At 37.4% G+C, this 19143-nt stretch overlaps 2 pseudogenes; one reads left to right on the top strand and one right to left on the bottom strand.

Moving 5' to 3' along the window:
- Positions 1-5937: 5937 nt before the first annotated feature.
- On the top strand, positions 5938-8480 carry LOC120138295 (annotated as a pseudogene).
- A 6529-nt stretch (positions 8481-15009) lies between these two features.
- LOC120138258 lies at positions 15010-16477 on the bottom strand (annotated as a pseudogene).
- Positions 16478-19143: the final 2666 nt, after the last annotated feature.

Raw genomic sequence — 19143 nt, 5'->3', positions numbered from 1 at the left:
GAATTCGGGGACTTTAAATTTTGGTGAAAGCACCAAATCCAGAACTAGGCTCAACTCTATTGCATTCACTCCATAGTAGTCATGGTCCCCTTTGACCATCTTCATCTGGTCTTCCAACATTTTAATTTTTTTCCTCCATTTTCTTCGCTTTGTCTTCCTCATCAAAATCTAGGATATGGTAATCATCAAGATGGTTATCAGGATTGGTTGTAGAAGTTTGCATCTTTGCAGCAGATAAGGCTTTTCCTTTTGTCGTAGATAAGTCCTCTTATGGTCCGGGTAAGATCCCGAGTGAGATAACCACTTGTGGGGTCGGTGGTATAATTACCCCCTCAGACGCACCTGCCTTTGGTACACTTGCTTGTTGTAAATCAGATAACTTGGCCACGATTTGATCGACCAAAGACTCTTGGCTTTTCGTGATGAAATCCAGGGTACTCTGATTGTTCTGGTCTATCTTATCCTCCAATTCTCTCTGTAGCTTCAACATGTTCTTCTCAAGCTGAGTGATTTTAGCCACCATTTATCTTTTCTTCGTTCGAGTATTGTGAGGATGATGTGTGTCTTGAACTTGTAGAGGTAAACTCGGTGTTTTCTCTTTCTTCTGATGAAACATGTTCTGTTAGTTAATATGAATGTAAAAATATGGAAAATTTAAAAATAAACATGGAAAATAAAATGCAAAGTATGCAATGCATGATGTATGTAATTTAGAGGCATTGATTCAGAAAAGTGTATGTTATTATAAATAATCCTTATTTAAACAAAAGTGTTTTATCTTTTAAGAGACATAAAAACAATCTAAAGGTACATCCGGACTAAATCCTCTAGACCCTGAATAGCTTCTAGTAGGTTGACAAGTCTTCTTCCTTCATCTGTCACTGGTTGGATGCCTTATCGAACCACTCCGGCTTCCCTTGATAAGCCATGAAAATGATGAGCTGCCTTCTGTACTTGCTCCAGGAAGTCATGGATGACTGCATCTCTAGCCTTCACCCTTTGTTGTGCTTGCTCCCAATGGAAACGCCACTGTAACCCTCCATCAAAGGGCACTATCTGAAGGTCGGTTGCTTGCTTCTTGAATCTATCCACAATGGATTCTAAATCAGCTATGGTTTTGTCATCTCGCTCTTGTTGTTTCTAAAGAGATTTCTCCAAATCAGCTACCTGGATTATCAAGCGCTTGATGCTGGTTGTCTATCAAACGCCTCTGAGTAGTCTTCAGTTGTTCTTTCAGAGTTTCTATGTCATCCGTCCCTTCAAACTTCATTTTTAGGTTGTGAGCTTCGTCTTTCCAGTACTCAGAAGTCCTTTTCAAATTGGAGTTATTCTGGACTTGCTCTTAGAACCCCTTTCTCAAGTCCTCAAACTCAAAACGAACCTTATATGCTTTATCTCTAGCTTGTCTGCCCGATTCTTCTGAGTATCGGCATCTAACTTCCACTGGTAGCGTTCAGCCTCGAGTTCCCTTACTCTATGCTTCAGTTCCTTTTTCACAGCTTTAAACTCTTCTCTTGCTATCTCAAGCTCGGAAGGGACATGCCTGAGATGTTCCTCCATGGTTCGGGTCTCCTCATAATCTGGCATTGGGATGTTGTCGTTTTACCTCAATCTTTGCCACTCCAAATAGTCCAGAGTAAGCATGTCCTTGGCAGCCACGACATCCATCCGGAACATCTTCTTCCATGACTCGGCTACTTCCTTAATCATTTTCTTGTAGTTGTCACCATGGTATATAAACTCTGACCCAGATAGTTCGTATGTTGCTGGGACAAACTGACGTGCCCCATATTGTCGAAGTTCCAAAATCGGAGAATACCCAATTCCACCCTATAGTCCAAGTAGGGTCATAGTGTCGGAATCCCCACATCGGAATAGAGTGTCACTATGGGTCAACCAAGGGGCTCTCCAAGCAATATCCTGGTCCTGAAGATGTGTGAAGACTTTCATCCATTTTTCCTTTGAGGCGCCTTCATGCCATTTCAGAGTGATGAATTTACCTAAAGGTGAATAAGTGGTATCGAATCGGTGGTAGGCAATCCTATTAGTTTTGTAGAAATGACTGTGAATACAAACTTGGAGAAGCTGGGCACACCCTATGAACCTTCCTCCGCCAGTCTTTCTGCAGTGGTTGAGAGAGCGGAAGGTCTCAGCTAAGATTGCTGGTGTTGGATTTACTCGCCTTGGGAGTTGTTCAAACATTTCCACCACAGCTGCGTCGATGCACCCCAAAGTCTTCGGGAAGATAATCAAACCATACAGGCCAGTACGAAGAGATCTATTGTCTTTCATTCATCAGGGTGATTCTTCATCAATTGCTTGATGTTAGACCAAGGAATTCCTTCCCCGCTACCTCTGCATTGAGTCCAGTCAGTTACTCATTTCTTGTCTACTCCCGCAACTTTTGCCAACCCGTTTTTGAAGGGCTAACTTTTGATATGCTTGATATAGGCTCACTCCAATCTAATGTTTTCGCAACGTAGTAGTGTAGTATACTCTTCGATCATGAGAACCATGTCCTCCCAGTTAAAGGTGAAGTAGTTGTACCCTGGATTCTAGAATTGAATCAAGGCTCGAATTAAGGGCTCGTCTATATTGACATAGAAGTGTGATATCTTCATACCACTGGTTGAACTTCTACTTCCGGTCACCCTTCCAACTATCCCAAATGTTCTGTAGCTCTTGGACATCGTTCTGTTTTAGGCTGACAGAGGCATAGCTAACTAGTTCTGACACATAGCTTCCATGAAGACTGTCTCCCTTCTCTTTTTGAGTCTTCTCGGACCATAGTCGTACCTCAACATTTTTTATCTCTTGCATTACAACCCCTTTGTCTATTAATTCAGATTATTTGTGTGTAGCAAATACCTTTTTAAGGATCAATAGCCTTTTTTTATGATGCAAATGCTAAAAAAGAAAAACACGAAAGCAAAAAGTTAGTAAAATAAGAATAATAATAATGAAAATAAAAAGGTAGAAAGAAAAACAAACTACATGGTTAGGGTAAGAAACATCATATGTTTTGAAATGGGGTTTTGAGGTAGGCTTTAATTCTCCATAGTCTCCCAGTTTAGGTTCTAAAAAAAGGTACCTGAGTTCTCCTTGCTGGTGCCCCCTTGGGCTTGCCAGACCCTTAGTCCTAAGCCCATTACAATCTTATGTGGACTAAGTTAAACTCAAGAGGAAACATTCCCTTATGCCCAACGGAGAATAAATTCACACGAAGGCATAAGGTATATGAATCCTGAAGGTTACTTGCTAGGCCCATATAAAGAATAAATTCTCATGAGAGCATTGCTTTCACCCCCACTTAAAAACAGGTTTGGAGCTCAGGTTTAAAGCCTTAGATGGAAAAAACTTTAGAGGCTGAAATCATTGAAAGAAACCGTCAGTACAACTATTTATTTGAACAAATAATTAAAAGTAAGTAATAAGGATAGAAAAGTTACCTTAAAATTTAAACTTACCCTTTTAATTAAAAAGACAATTGGAAATTACCTTAGCCTGACTCAATTACCTGTCTCCAGTGGAGTCGCCAAACTATCGGAACCGTCTTTCGAGTGGGCCCAAAATTGGGCTTCGACTTGAGTGAAATTGTTTGGAGCCGCCACCGATCATTTATTTTAAAGATAAATAGGTTGATCGAATACCTTTATTTCTTACATGATCTGCATCTTTACAAAGATATGTCGGATCCGGGAGTCGGTTACAGTCAATGAAGGGTTAGCGTCGTTGAACTACCCTTTCGGTACTACGTTATTTCCAGTTGTCTTTAATCAAAAAAATTGCAAGTTAAATTAAAAAGGTAAAAATTGATCTGAGTTACTTACCTCTTATAGATTTAAAAACGTACCCTTAAAAAGTCGAAAAACGTGTTAGAAAAAAGTAATGAAAATAACTGAAATAAAGAAGATAAAATAAAGGGAAAATGAAATAAATAAAAAGAGATAAAGAAAATAATAAAAAAAGATAAAAACAAGTGAACAAAATAAATAAAATAAAAATTAAATTAAAGAAATAAAAAAATAAAAAGATATAAAAATAAAGAAAATAATAGTAATATACATATAATAAATAAATAAATAAATAAAAACAATAAATAAATAAAAGTAAATAAAGGAATAAAATAAATATAAAGGGAATAAAATAAAGTAATTAAAATAAAGAATATAATAATAATATGCATATAATAAATAAAAAATAACGTAAATAGAAAGAAAAAAATAAAAATAAAATAAACAAAAATAATTAAAAATAATAGTAAATATATATATATATATATATAATAATAATAATAAATATAGTGTTTAAATAAATAAAAATAAGAAATAAAAAAATTAAAATGTGAGGGGACTGAATTGAATAAAAAAACAAATAGGGGTCAATTTTAAAAGAAATTTGGGATGAAATTAGAGTTTGAGGGTTAAAAATATGTATTAAAACAAATAGAGGGACCAAAAAGGGGATTAATCTCATTTTCTTTAAAAACACGGGATCCGCTCGGGTTATCGGGTCGGCCAACGGGTTATATAAAACCAAAAAAAATAGGCTTAATCCCTCATTTTTCAATTTTGCAAAACAAAAGCCCCCCATTCTTCAAATTCTCTCGATTGTTCATCACAAGGATGAACTGTCGCCGTGGTTTTCCAGAAATCGATGGTCACTGCCTCTCCTACCGCCGTAGATCGGTGTCGGCCGCCGCTCATCGGCGATAGCCCACCAAAAAAAATTCTTTTTTAAAAAAACTTTTTCACCCATTCTTCTACAATCACGTTAGTTTTTTGAAAAAAAGACCTCGGGAGGGTTAGATCTAGAGTAGATCCTTTCGAAAACCCCTCCCCTGGGTCCTCGACCTTTTGTTTTTTTGGTAGTTTTGAGTAAAACGAGAGGAAGCAAACCCAAACCACATGCAAATAAACAAACAAACAATGTAAGATTTTTTTACCTTTTTATTTCTTTCGAAACTCTTTACAAACGCTTTGTTTTCTTTGTGTTTTTCCTCTTGTGATTTCTTGCGTAAGTGCTATGTATTTCGTATGTAAGTAAGTGTAATCTATGTGTCTTTGCGTGATTTACATTGCTTTATTTATAGGGGAAAATTGCTATTTTTAGACTTTATTTTTTAGTCCAAATCGAACTAAACTTCTGCTTGGTTGTTGCTTGTTGATTACGTGACGTTGGTGCCGAGAGAATCGGCGTCAGTTGTGGCTGCATGGCAAGGAGTCTTCGGCTGGGATGGATCTCCCCTCTTGCGGCGTTGGACGAACAATTGGCTAGGGTTCGAAAACCCTAGGTGCTGCGGGTTAGGCGTGGGACCGATTCAAGTTGGACCACTGTTTCCGGGTCGCGGGCTGCTCATTGGGTTTGGGCTGCTGAGCGTGTAGCATTTTATTTGCATTTGGGCATGTACATAAAAACATAATAAAATGTGAATATATATATATATATATATATATATTATAATATAATTTAAAATATTATATAATATAATAATATTAATTGAAGCGGACGAAATTAGGTGTCTTCATGTACAACGAATTAATCAAATTCTTAAAATATTTATTACAATTATTACGTATTTGAGCATTATAGTATAATTATATATAAATATAATTATAAAAAAAATTAAATATATTTTACTAACAGAACATAATCACATTATAATTTTCCATCTTGTTTAGAAACTGAAAAGAACGTATATTTCCAAATGCACATATTAATCACCGTATTTTGGTCATAACCAGAATTCTATAACCTCAAACACTGACGCAAAAAAAAAAAAAAAATCTTCTAGCCAATCCATTCACTGTAAAGATAGTCAACGTGACGTGAATCTAACACTGCTACACACTTCTCGCTTTCTCATGGCGTCCTTCTGTTACCTCTCGTCCCCTCTTTTCTCCCCCCACAAAACGCAAACCCCTTTTAGCCCTAGCCATGGTCTACGGCGGATAGCCCACCGACCTTGTGGCAGAAAAGCTTGGGGACGCCGGTATCCAACTGCTTAAAACTTTCGCAAACGTCGACTGCTCTTACAACTTGAGTCCCGAAGAGCTTTGCACCAAGATTTCACTTTGTGATGCTTTGATAGTCAGAAATGAAACCAAGGTTACTCGGGAAGTGTTTGAGTCGTCTATGGGAAGGCTCAAGGTTGTGGGGAGAGCTTGTGTTGGGACTGATAACGTCATTTATCGACTGCTACCGAACATGGATGTCTCGTCGTTAACGCGCCGACTGCCAATACAATTGCCGCAGCTGAAGATGGGATTGCTTTGCTTACTTCTATGGCCAGGAATGTTGCCCAGGCTGCTGCTTCTGTTAAAGAGGGTTTGTTCTGTTTTTAACGTCATTTAGGCATTTCTTCAAGTTGTTTGTGTGCTCTTTTCTTGGTGTAGCTGTATAGTAATAAATTGGTACCTATTTATTGTATTAGTTTGGTTGAAACTTGAAAGTCATATAAACAAGAAGGAATGACTTGAAAGTTGGAATTTTTTTTCAATATTCTGAAATTTCTGACGTTTAAGTAGGAATTGGATCCGTCCAGGGAAATGGGAGAGAAACAAGTATGTTGGGGTATCCCTTGTGGGGAAAACACTGGCAGAAATGGGGTTCGGGAAAGTTGGTTCTGAAGTATCCAGGCGTGCCAAGGGACTTGGAATGCATTTAATTGCACATGATCCTTATGCCCCAGCAGACCGTGCTCGTGCCATTGGCGTGTAGCTTGTGACCATTGAAGAAGCATTAGTAACTGCTGATTTCATCTCCATGCACATGCCTCTCACCCCTGCTACATCAAAAATGTTCAACGATGACGCTTTCTCTCGGGTGAAGAAAGGGGTTTGTAGGCCTGTGAAGAGGAAGCTTTACTACTGGCCTTAGATGCAGGGATAGTTGCTCAGGTATATGTTCGTATATATCACAAGTCTTACAGCTTAATTTATAGCCTTTTCACACTTATTTTCATTGCTACATGATATATAATATGAGCTAAGTATTACAAAATATTACATGTAGTGAGCAATCAACAGAAAACTAATCCTAGATATGCAGAATGATTCTTGGTTAAATATATTATAAATGCCATTGAATTCATGGTAAAAACTGTGTGACGTATTGTACAGGGCAGAGCTAGTGCTTGATATGCAACAGTAAAATTATAAATAAGAAGATATCTGCTGCTTGCTGGTTGAACATTCATTTATATGCTTTGTTTGCATGCAGCACTTGATGTATTCACAGAAGAGCCCCCTCTACCAGAGAACAAGTTAGTGCGGCATGAATATGTGACTGCAACTCCTCATCTTGGTGCTAGTACCACAGAGGCTCAGGTACCTACATGACTATCTATTTTGGCTTCTACCCTTTTTCTACCCCTTCTTATATTGGTTTTACTGCCTTGTATTGTTACCAGGAAGGTGTAGCCCTTGAAATTGCTGAAGCTGTTGTTGGGGCTTTGAAAGGGGACCTTGCCGCTACCATCTCAAAATTTGTTTTTTTCTTGTATATGCTTCTTTTTGCAAGATGAATAAAGATTGGATTGCCCTACCTGTTTTCAGGTGTTGTATAATTCTTCACTTAATGCAAAAAGTATTGTATACTTTATAAAAAAAACTCTAATTTCATTGGGATGGTCTACAATTTTCTTGGATATTTGTCTTTGTTTGGGAATCATGTGCGTTTCAACTTTTCTTGTTTCAATATCACAGGTGCTTCTAGAACTTTCCCCATATGTTGCGCTGACAGAGAAGCTGGGTAGATTGGCAGTGCAGTTGGTTGCAGGTGGAAGTGGTGTGAAGTTTGTAAAGGCGACATATGCCTCTGCTAGAGGTCCAGATGATCTCGATACTCGGTTGCTCCGAGCTATGATAACCAAGGGTCTAATTGAGCCAATATCTAGTATTTTTGTGAACTTAGTGAATGCTGACTTCATAACTAAACAGAGAGGACTCAGGTTAACTGAAGAGCGTATAGAATTAGATGGTTAACTCGAGAAGCCACTCGAATTGATCCAGGCTCGAATTGTCAACGTCGAATCTAAATTTGCTATTGCAATGTGTGATTCGGGTGAGATTACGGTAGAAGGAACGGTGAAAGACCGGAAACCCCATTTGAGCAAAGTTGGATCCTTTGGTGTTGATGTAAGCCTTGAAGGAAGTATTATACTGTGCAGGCAGGCTGATCAACCTGGGATCATTGGGTAGGTGGGGAGTATACTAGGTGAGGAAAATGTGAATGTAAACTTCATGAGTGTTTGTAGGATTGCACCTGGGAAACAATCTGTGATGGCCATTGGTGTGGATGAGGAACCCAGCAGAGATGCATTGAAGAAAATTGGAGAATTTCACCTGTGGAATAGTTCTGTTCCTAAAGTTGTAACATGTTACTGTTCAGGAATGTCGAATGTTTTTTTCCCGTTGATTAATTTTGGATTTTCAAATAACCTGAAAATACCACTTAGTTTCCATAAATCAAATAAATGATAATGCATCTTCTCATCCATTTCTGCTTAGATTACCTTCAGAAATTCACCATGGATTTTGCTACTTCATCAAAAAGGTACGTACATAATTACATTTTTCATGTTTACGATTCTACATTCAAGCCTTTAAAACCATGTCTCGAACTCCAAGGGACCGTAGAATCAATCGGGACAACATTTTTCAATTATAAATTTTTCGATTGCATGGTCCATCGGAACTCTTAACAACACTCATGTATCAATTTTTTCCAATATATATATATATATTGGAAAAAATTATATATATATATATATATATATATATAAAGAAAAACATAAAACTTTAAATATGTATTACATAATTCAAACAAAAAACTTAGAAATCTAAATTACAAAATAATTAAAGAAAATTTAGAATATTTTATGGTTAAAAGAAATAATTTAAACTATTAAAGTAAAATAATTTAAAAAATTCTAAATTCTAAATGTTATCGTAAAAAAATTTAAAATTTGAGAATAAAAATCTAAATTAAAACAAAAAGGAAACTGGATCGTCTTGTATTAACAGACGGGATATCGCGGCTTGTGACTCGACTCGTAAACCCTTGAAATTTGCAAATCGGGCATTCCGCCTATTATTTTTTTTTAAAAAAAGTACTTCATTATTTCTATCCGAATCAACAAGTAAATATATCAAATATGTCATATTGAATCAGTTGAACCATGTTCAAACACTTTGTTTGAAGTACTGGATAATAACTTAAATGGGCTTGTCGATCTAAATGCAAGGATGTGTAGTTGTATGAAATGGCAAACATCTGGTTATCCATGTGGCCATGTTATAAAAGTTGCTCTTCATCTAAACCAAGATGATTCAAGCACATACGCTATGGATTGCTACACTACAGAAGTATATCGACAGACTTATGCCGAGATTGTCTACCCTATTTCACATCCTTCTGAGTGGGACATACCAGATGACTTACAAACAGTTTTGCCACCAGCCATGGACAGAAGGCTACCTGGCCGACCAAAAAGTCACGATCGTATACCGTCTAAGGGTGAAGAGAAGAAGAGATCGACATGTAGTCGGTGCAAGGAAAGTGGTCATACAAGGTTGACATGTGGATCACCAGTGCCATCACAATCATCTTTTCCTCTACCAAAATATGGATCATCATCAAAATCCAAAGCTCATATGGTGTCAAGAAAAAGGCAATCAAAATCGCAATCATCTTTAAAATCCCAATCACAACTGGCTTCACCTTTTGGGACTGTTAACTTAGGTGATTTTTAAATGCAAACGTTGTATTATGTAGTTTTTATGTGTGAACTTTTAACATTTTCAGTTAGGCATGTATTAGTAACTTGAGTTTGAAAATTGCTATGATCTGTTCCAGTTGTTATCACTTAATAGGTAATCATCTTAATATCCATCGCAACGCGGAAACTACTATTGCAATGCGAAATGAAAATCGCAACGAGAGAATCGCAATGCGAAATGAAAATCGCAACGCTAATTTCGCAATGCGAAATGAAAATCGCAACGGGGGAATCGCAATGCGAAATGAAAATCGCAACGCGAATTTAATTTCGCGTTGCGATTTTCATTTTCGCGTTGCGATTTTCATTTCGCATTGCGATAGTACTTTTTGCCTTCAACATAATGCAGATTGAAATCAACAAAATCAACCATTACATTTCAATCAATTAAACAAGCACAAATAAGAATTATGTTAACATCAATTAAACAAATCAACTTTTACAAATCACCTTTTACAAATCAATTAAACAATCAAAAATAAGCAATAATTATTAGAGAAAATAACACTTCTACTATTGAATCAACTTTTGCAGCCATACATCATTTTCACGCAGCTCACTTCTGAGATTAACCTGCATAAACCAAACATTTGCTCAAACAACACTTTCTACACATCTAAAACCTACAAACAGCAAATTATTGAATTCTAGGTACTTAACCAAACATTTTCAAACCACAAGCCTATAAACATACCAATTGTTTATGGACATTTTTATAACGCGGATGCAGGTAGGCAGCGTCTCGTATATATCGATCTAGCCATATAATGTCGAAACCACAAGCCTACTGCAGCTCTATCTATATCGGTGGGAGGTAGATACTTTATACTTCCTGTGATCAAACGGTCCAACGCCAAGCATACGAGAGGACCACAATCCCCTCTGGGTCCTTTCGTTTGTTGTGGTGCGGTCTCGTCTCTGCTAACTGTAATATTGAGCTTCTTTGGCTTCTTGTTTCCAGAACGAGTCCAATAATTTATCGCATCCAAGTATTTAGCCAAATAAGAGCTCCATCCCTTAATAATATCTCTTAAATCAGCCAATGATATGTAATTTATCATGCTGTCATATACTATTGCCTTAAGGGATGGGATCTGAAGCTCGACGAGAAGCCAATGGTTACGTTCCAAAACATGGATAAACACCTGCAATCATAAGTAATAATTCATTCATTTGCGCACTTATTTATGAATACCTTTAAACTCAATCTAAAATAAACACTAACCTTATCGACCTCCCACCATGCAGGATAAAGTTTAGCTTGTCCATTGCCCAACGCAAATGATTCATCTCGTTGATTCTTCAAGTGAACGGCGTTAAAAGACGTCGGCATAATTGTATACCGTGTATTTCTTTTATTTTCCTTAAGTTTCCTAATTATTAGAAGACGTGACACCCACGCATCGATATGCTATTTTACAAAAAAAGACATATATTAGTAACTTACATAAATTTACAAAAATAATAATCAAATGAAAATATAAGAAAAATATAAGACTTACCCCTCCATCGAAATAGCCATTGTCTTCGACCCCTAATAATACGCCCCACCAAGACCGATCAAGCAACAAATAGATATCATCATTGAGCTTGCATATGTCAGTGAAACACCCCTGGCTTCGCTCATGTAGATAAAAATCAATTGCGGTCTTAGCCCAAAGGGTGTTATCCAGAATTGTGTCCGGTAGTTGTTTCCTCTCCTCTTCAGATACCGGTATGGTACTGGCCGGTAACTCATACGAGAGCCAACTTGAATCCATCATGTCCGACACGTCAGAGGGTTTCTCAAGAATCCTACATATGACGCCATGTGAATCGGGCTCTTGAATGGTGGGAGGGACCTCTTCAACGATGACAGTGGCCTCTTGAACGGTGGGAGGGGACTCTCGAGGAATGATAGGGGCCTCTTCAACGATAGGAGTGGACTCTTGAGGGATGATAGGCGAGTCGGGCTTCTTCTTGCGGTGTCTTTGCACTATTGGGGTATACGGAGACTTAATAGCACGTGCACGCCGTCTGATGCGTGAACTCTGTCATGCAAGAAAACCCGACGTAAAGCATCCACCTTATCGGTCCGCTAAATAAAATACAAATATCAGTAAATAAACAGACATGATATTTAAACAGTGAAAACAAAGATAAATATATTTCAAACTTTCAACCAAAAGACAAAACAAAGACAAATACTAACTTCACAGTGTTAAAGTAAAAAGTTTAGCAGTTTTGGCAGCAACCGAATAAATTTACTAAGCAATCTAAGTGAAATGATTAATTTAAGTGAAATTACGAGTAAATTTATCATCAAGTTAAATATGGAAAATCTTAAACTTACCTCGTTGCGTAGAGTATGAACCTCATTCTGCAACGATACTACCATCTCACGTAGAGCGGCAACCTCACCACGTAAAGTAGACACCTCCACACGCCATGCACCATCGTTATCGCGTAGAGTACCGATCTCCTCACGCAAGGCATTGACCTCATCACGTAACTCCCTTGACTCATCCCGTGGAGGTGGAGAACAGGAGATAGAAGTCGTGGCATCTTTGTCGGTCGCCTATCATGAGGTGATGGTGGAGAAGAGACTCGATGATGTGACGGGATAGGTGATGGCTCTCGTTGTAGAGGTGTATAGTCGGGTCGATCAGGTGATGGCTCTGGGTGAGGTGATGGCTCTCGAAGTGGAGGAAGTGGAGGCTGCTCATCATTCGTTCCATCAAAAAAATGCTGACTAGCTTGCCACCAATCAGTGGCAAGCTCAGCCTCCGTGGGTGTCAGTCTCATTAATGGAGTGTTGGCCTCCTAAAAATATAAAAACTAAAACAAAGTTAAACGTCTACTATTAATAAATTGTTTATATGATAGTATTTGTGTTAACTTACATTATTTATTGTCGCATATGGTATTAAGTCTTCCCAATCCAACATACGTTTCCTCTTCCAGGAAATAGCCCTAGGAATATCATCTGAGGATTTTAATGCATATGTCCGCATGCTGGGGAAAGCCTCGAATATCCAAATCTACAAATAATATAATAACAAACATTAGTAATTGTTAAATAATTAATTATAATTTTGAAAACATTATATAGAAATTCTTACCTTAAAGGCCCAAACAAAGCCTGACAAAGTGTATTTCGACCCATCGCCCCGCAAACTTTTGCGGTCATCAAAGGCAGACGACAACTTAGTCCAGATAGCTTTCCATATATACGAACCCCACGGAAACAGATTCCATGCATTTAGGTCCTCTACCAATATATTAGCTCCTGAGGAATAGGTTGTCTGGCCTCTCTGCCTAAAAAGCCGGCATACAAAGTAGTAGAAGGCATACTCGGACAACATCGACGTCATTCATCCGAGTAAAACCATCTTTCTTATTAAACAATTTCTTCATGTCGTCGATGTGTAAGTTCGGCTTCTCTATTGACTCATCAGGAAAAACCCTGGATAACCATGATGGGCGGGTGATATGACGAGTGTACCGGCCTACATCATCGTGTCCGAATCATAGACCAGTGATTAAGCAGAACTCCTTCCGCCCAAAATAAGTATACGCCGGTGGAAAATGAAACCATATCTCTTCCTCACCACGTTGTATACTGTCGGGTAGATCGCTAGTCATGGTCTGAAGCCACAAATGGGTCAAACTAACATCTCCACCCGGATGCTGTACTCTCAGCCATGGCCCGAAGCAGGTTTCTTCAAACAATTTTCTTTGTGCAGGTGAAAGCTTCGAAGCAATTGTAGTGGCTAGGCTAACTTTATTCCTTAATGTCAATGAAGCCGAAAAAAATTTCTACAAAAAAACAATAAACATACCAAGTTAGATATACCAAAAATTACACTGTCAAGATATACCAAAAACAAAACAATAAACATAAATAGTAGTTTATTCTTGAAACTAAAATTTGCAACACTGTTTTTGTCTTTTGGTTGAAATGAAAATCGCAACGAGATAATGAGAATCGCAACGCGGAAATGACTATCACAACGAGAGAATCGCAACGCGAAATGACTATCGTGACCAGACAATCGCAACGCGAAATGAAAATCGCAACCGCGAAATAAAAATCGCAACGCGAAATGAAAATCGCAATGCGATTTTGGTTTCGCGTTGCGATTTTTATTTCGCGTTGCAATTATCTCGTTGCGATAGTTATTTCCGCGTTGCGATTTTCATTCTCGAAACTATTCTTCTTCTGCATTACTTCAACCAAAAGACAAAGCAAAGACAAATACTAACTTCACAGGCTAAACAGTTTAGCAGTATTGGCAGCAATCGAATGAATTTAATAAGAAATCTAAGTGAAATGGTTAATCTATTATTGAAATTACCAGTAAACTTATCATCAATCTCAATATGAAAAACCTAAAATAATGCAAAATTTTCAAAAAAAAAATAAAAAAAAATAACCCTCGGAGGTTGATTTTCCATTTCTGAATGATTGTGAGGGATTTTTGACTGTGAATGGTTGTGAGGGATTTCGCCGGCGATGGGGACGGAAATCTTCGGAGATGGGGACGGATTTCGCCGTAGAGAGCGAGAGATGGAGATAGGACTGAGTGTTGTGTTTTTGGGTTTGAGGTTATGAGTTGCGATTACTGTGGACGGTTCAGTTTCCGATTTATTAAGAAAAAATTCGTGTTTGGAATTTGAAAAAAAAATACGCGTTAATACGAATGACGCTATGTAAATCGCGTTGCGAAAGTCAGAATCACGTTGCGAAAGTCAGTATCTTGTTGCGATTTTGTATTATCGCATTGCGATAGTGAGTATCGCATTGCGATAGTCAGTATCGCATTGCGATAGTCAGTATCGCATTGCGATTTTCCCAATTCGCGTTGCGATTTACTTATTCGCATTGCGAATTGGGAAAATCGCAACGACATTGTATACCATCGCAACGCGATTTCCAACTATCGCAACGCGAAATGCAATGTGAATTTGCGATAATGGAGATCGCGTTGCGAATTAGCGATCGGATTGCGATTTTGTTGGTCATTTTGGAAAATGCGGAAAAAATTGGTTAAAATCGTATATTATATGGGATTTTTGGTCACTGAGGTTATTTTCTCTTTAAAATAATGATAGATTGATTCCTGCAATTAAAATATTAAGATTGAAGATAATAACATAATAATTTGCATTACTGGGGCAGCACAATTACAATGATTCACTTAATTATATGATCAAACCAGGTTGTAGTGGAGCACAAGTAAAATGACTAAAAGGGCCGACCGTAACCCAAGGACATTCACCAGACACCAACTTCCATGAACCCATCCTCGGTGGCGCAGCCCCTAAACATACCAGTGGTGTTGAACCCACAAGCCACTTCACCATTTTTGGACACTGCAATCAACCCGGCTTTCCCTTCATCTAATCTGTACTTTATTACGTAATCCACCGCCTCAGGCAGATTCAACCCTTTGTATTCCATAACCGCCGCCACTTCCCTCGCCAGGGTGCTTCGAATGATGGCTTCCCCTTCCCCAGTGCATGAAACGGCCACCAAGTCACAAGCGTAAGTCCCTGAGCCAATGAGTGGCGAGTCACCGATCCTTCCGGTCATCTTGTTCATGAGTCCACCGGTGGAGGTGGCGGCAGCACAGCGACCCTCCTTGTCAACCACCACGCACCCGACTGTCTCTGGAGCATAGACGCTGATTGGTAGACCGTTCATCTGTATAGGACTTTCCATAGCGGCTCCTCCACCGCAGGTGCCGAGGGTCGGGATACGGTAGTCGAACTGATAAAAATGAGAAAAGTAGTAAAATGTAATACATGAACATGCCCCCCCCCCCACCCCAAAACCTCCTATCACGTGATGCTGAATCAATTAAAAAAACGTACCATGATTGAGTTGGCCTCTTTTGCCAACTTAAGCATCCCCACATTCTCTTCCGTAATGAAATATTCATTGTCCACCAGCTCCACGCCCTGCACAGAATCCAACCATGAAATTGAATGTGGCTAAGCTTTAGAGCACGTGAGAAGGCTAGGGAATTGAAGATTCCAAACACAAAAGCAAAAAACATTCGGGGACCATAATGAAGTGCGGGCTAAATTGTCTTAAAACCATACCTGTTTCCTTGCGAACTCTTCGGCACCCGCAAATGCCAGATACGAATGTGGTGTTTTATCCATTACATGTCGGGCAAGAGACACCGGGTTCTTAACCGTGGTCAAGCCCGAAACGGCGCCGCATCTTCTCTTCGGTCCGTCCATAATGCTGGCTTCCATTTCCACGGTTCCGTCCTCCGTAAGTGCGGAGCCACGCCCGGAGTTAAACAGTGGATCCGTTTCCAGCTCTCTCACCTATACCAGCCAAAACCAAAAATCCCAAACATGTACTATATTTATCAGCATAACGTCACCATTTTTACAGTTTTCACCAATGTAAAACTTTAAATTTGGAATCTCACATTTTTATATTATGAAACGAAAGATAAGGTTTACTAATTACGTACGATTAGTTCAACGACGTCGATGGCGGGGAGGTTAGAGCGGAGATTCCGATATCAAGGCAACGAGTGAGGAGTCTCTTAGCCTCCTCTTGCCTTTCTTTAGGGAGGTTTGGGTCTACACCAGCGCCGCCATGCACAGCAATTGCCCAAGCACCCATATTTTCTCTGTCTCTGATTTTCCTTTTAACACCGCCGCTCGGCTTCGCCTCTTTCAGGAGCTTTTTGCTTTGTAAAAGAACTGAAACCTTTGGACCCCTTTTATAGAGGACGACGGACTTGAAACAAACTGTGAGGTAGATTGCAATCTGAATTAAATTTGGGTAGAACCAGGGATGGTTACGGAGAATCTTTTCTCTTTCTAAATCTCTCTATGATTTCCCACTTGTTTTGGAGGATGGCAATTTGATTTAAACACCTTTGTCTTGTAATGGAAACATCACGGGGCACCACAGCTTATATAGGGCTCGTTTCTACCTTCTATATTTTTTACAGTGGTATTGAAAATTATGCGTTACTTAAGGGCTCATTGGTCAAATCTATGAAAATCGTCATTTTCTAAGAAACTACACTTTGTTTCTATTCAACTTAACCACGATAACATAATAACAAATTTACGATAGTTAATACATCTCGATCTCATAATCCAATAGGAACGTAAAAATATGAATTATCCCACGTCATATTATAACAAAATTATATACATTTATAATTTTTTTCTTAATATACATATATATCTTATAGATTTAAGTAATCAAATTTAAGACTTTAAGAGAAAATAATATTTCTTTTAACCATTGAGATCAATCAATAAATTTGAATTATTATAATATTAACTTTCATTGCAATAATAATGTGACATTAATAAAAAAAATAATGTACCACGTTATCAATATAATGAGAATTAATATAATTATTTTATGATTAATTGATATAAATGATTAAATATATCTTATGCAAATTAAATGAAAAATATTTAAAAATTTGAAACAAAAATGATAATGTAATTTCTCCTCTTTTGTTTAGGTGATGAATAGACAGTTTTATCTTCAATTATTTTAAAGTGATCTCTTAATTTTTGGCGACTTCAAATATATTTGAACCATCTACCTTTAAGAAAATGAAATAATAATACTGCTAATCAAATTAAGATAATAAAATAATTTAATTTAAATAGAATATAGTAAGATAATAGGACCTTTGAAAACGTGTATCCAAATAAATATCAATAATAAAAGACGAATAAGCCACAACGATCTTTTCCACCCATTATAAAAATTGTGTTATTTCTTATAAAAAATACATTGTGATATTTATTTTGAAAATTCCATAAAACTCGTGGCATGAGATTATTAAAACAGACGCGCTTTGTTGAAGCCAAAAGTCGAACAGGCTCGGGGGGGGGGGGGGGCGCTTAATTAAGCCAAATTTCCAACTTCTATTCCATCTTTCTTTTGTCTATCCTCTTGCTTTGCCTCCACACTCTTCTAATTAAAGTTGATCACATTTTACTGTAAATAAAGACAAAAATATGCTAAAAAGGGAAAGTTTTTTAATTCTAAGCAGTGATGAATATATTTTTATTAATAATTTATTTATATTCTCTTAAAATTTTATAAATTTATTTTTTAAAATATAATACTTAATATAAAAGCATGCAGTCATTTTTACTTTTGAGCATTAATAACGAAGGATTCCATCAACAGCAAACGGGGCCATCAGGTTCAAATATTTTCAACCACGTTAATTATATTTATCATAAACTTAGATTTAAAAAACACATCAAAATCATGAATAACGCTACGTACACCGTTCAAATCCATGTTTCACGTACAATAATCATGTTGAGCAAGTTCAAAGGGGTGGCCGTAGGAGGCGGACAGCCAAAAAAAAAAAAAAAGAGTAAAAGACAGCGGGTCAACGGGTCGCTGGTTCATGGTATCATCGATATCATCATCATCATTATCTTAATCTGAGAGATAAGGCTGCTGGTGATTGGGTAGATTAGCTTGAAATAGGTGACTAAGTTAATGTATCATCAGATATATCTGTCCATAGTAAACCTTCTCCGATATGCCTATTCTATTGAAATTTAATATTTAAACATATGAAATTCAAAAGTATATTTATTTGACAGCTATGGCAAAACCTGAAACAGAAAGGGACGGCACGTCAGCTACGACTTAACAGAATTTATGAATATTACAACAAAGGAGTCAAGTACAATATCAATGGATTGGTATCTATTACTTTTTTTGTCCTTCTGGTTCCAATGCCTCATTTTGACTAATCTAGACCGACCTGTGTCGCACACTTGACCAAAGTGTGTGAATCTCCCTATAGGGATTTTTTACATACACAAGGACTCGAACTCGAGATCTTGCTTAAGCGATATCAAATTACTTACCACTTGAACTAACCCTCTTGATAGTTTGGTATATCATTCTAATTTTAACATTATTTTTTATATATTATTTAATACAAATATACCTCTATTATATATTTATATAGAAATATAAATATTAAAATTATAGAAACACTAATCAAGACTGCAACGAATATTGATTTGTATATAGATTTGTCAATTCAACTCGATATTTACAGAATAATATATCCTTTATATAGGTAAGACTTAAACAAACCTAACTGATATCTAATTGCATAACGGTTATTTAACAGCTTATAACTAACTTCTTAACAGAAGACTTGCATGCTTCGAATATACTTCCTGCGTCTTCCTCTTCTTAAAGAAAACAATAATTCTTAACAGCAGACCTATATGCTTCTCATACACTTTCTGCATCTTCCTTTTCTCGAAGTAGACAAATTTATGCTTCTATTCACCAGTGTCTTCATAAGAAAACTCATCATTGTAGCCTGTTAGAACTCTAGTTG

The sequence above is a fragment of the Hibiscus syriacus genome, unplaced genomic scaffold (assembly GCF_006381635.1).
Source record: "Hibiscus syriacus cultivar Baekdansim isolate YM2019G1 unplaced genomic scaffold, ASM638163v2 tig00110683_pilon, whole genome shotgun sequence".
NCBI lineage: Eukaryota > Viridiplantae > Streptophyta > Magnoliopsida > Malvales > Malvaceae > Hibiscus > Hibiscus syriacus.
This window is presented reverse-complemented; position numbering and strand designations above follow the sequence as displayed.